The sequence below is a fragment of the Microtus ochrogaster genome, unplaced genomic scaffold, assembly GCF_000317375.1.
Source record: "Microtus ochrogaster isolate Prairie Vole_2 unplaced genomic scaffold, MicOch1.0 UNK24, whole genome shotgun sequence".
Classification (NCBI taxonomy): Eukaryota; Metazoa; Chordata; class Mammalia; order Rodentia; family Cricetidae; genus Microtus; species Microtus ochrogaster.
The window spans coordinates 5,032,878-5,034,222 of record NW_004949122.1 but is presented as its reverse complement, the minus strand read 5'-3'; the positions used below and the strand labels follow the sequence as shown (position 1 = coordinate 5,034,222).

Sequence of the window (1,345 nt, the reverse complement as noted above, 5' to 3'; positions counted from 1 at the left end):
AGAGAGAGAGAGAGAGAGAGAGAGAGAGAGACATGGGTCATCCTTGAACCAAAAATGCCCCCTTTATTGTGTTCCAGGGCAGCTTATATAGGGCTCAGAGAGAGAGAGAGAGAGAGAGAGGGAGAGAGAGAGAGAACGAGCACGTGCGCCATATATGGCCACGCCCTAGCTCTCAGGATTTTTCAGCTGCCAGCCCACCAGAAACCACTCCCCTGCCATCAGGAACTCATGAGGGTCTTGTGCCAGAGCCGCTGCAAGCATAGGAAAGCAAGTTGTCTACTCCAGCAGGCAAGGGGTCACAGAACATTCAGGGTCTGAGGGTCTGCAGTCCCCAACAGATGCCTAAATCTGCAAAATCCCTCATAGAATGGAATTGAGGTGTGGCTTGAATGTGTGTTTGAATATGTGATCTTCAGCCATTTAGAAAGGTTTTGGAACCAATAGGAGATGGAGCCTGTTGGTGTCACTGGGATCAGGCCTTGAGGCTTGATAGTTTGGCCCCATTTCTTGTTCAGTCTTGACTTCCTGAGTGTGGATGCAGTGTCACCTGCCAGTCTCCAGCTCTTGCCACCATGCCTTCCCTGCCTGCTGCCATGTCTTTCCATAGACTGTATGCCTCTGAAGCTGTGAGCCAAAATGAAACCCTTTCTCCCATAAGTTGCTCTTCTCAAGGTATTTCATCACAACAACAGAAGACTAAGACAGAGAATATTTTCCTATAGCCCACCCACATCTTCTCTGTAATAACTACTATTATAATAATTATAATAGTACAGTATAAACACTATAACAATATTAAGATTTTTTTATTCTTTACCAATGTAAACCATTTGCCCTTCTTTTTGTTGTTTTATGATATTTTTTGTTGTTTTTTTGTTTTGTTTGTTTTTTGAGTCAGGGTTTTTCTGTGTTGCTTTGGAGCCAGTCCTGGAACCAGTTCTTATAGACCAGACTGGCCTCGAATTGACAGAGGTCTTCCTGCCTCTGCCTCCCAGTGCTGGGATTAAAGGTGTACTCCACCACCATCCGGCTTGTGCCACAACCACCCAGCTGCTGTTTGCCCTTTTATTATTCCATTTGTTGATGCTGGTATTATTATATAACTAAATCTTCAAATCTTTGCATAGCTTTGATTTGGTTTAAATTATCTATGTGATGTAAAAAAACTAACCTTACTGGTTTTATAGACTGTTTATTGAATAGATAAGCAATTGAGTCTAATAGTTTATTGAATGAAGTGGACTTGCATTTTTTGGTTACCCGTAAGTTTTTGTCTGACTGTTTGAGACAAGGTCTCTCTTTCTCTCTGTCTCTGTCTCTCCCTCTCCCTCTCCCTCTCCCTCTC

At 43.2% G+C, this 1,345-nt stretch overlaps 1 protein-coding gene across 3 annotated transcripts in view; it reads left to right on the top strand.

Annotated features, from left to right (window-relative positions):
* The window catches only part of Cep70 (centrosomal protein 70), a 66,797-nt gene that overhangs the window by 50,688 nt on the left and 14,764 nt on the right, over window positions 1–1,345 (top strand). The gene's annotated exons all lie outside the window — the stretch shown is intronic.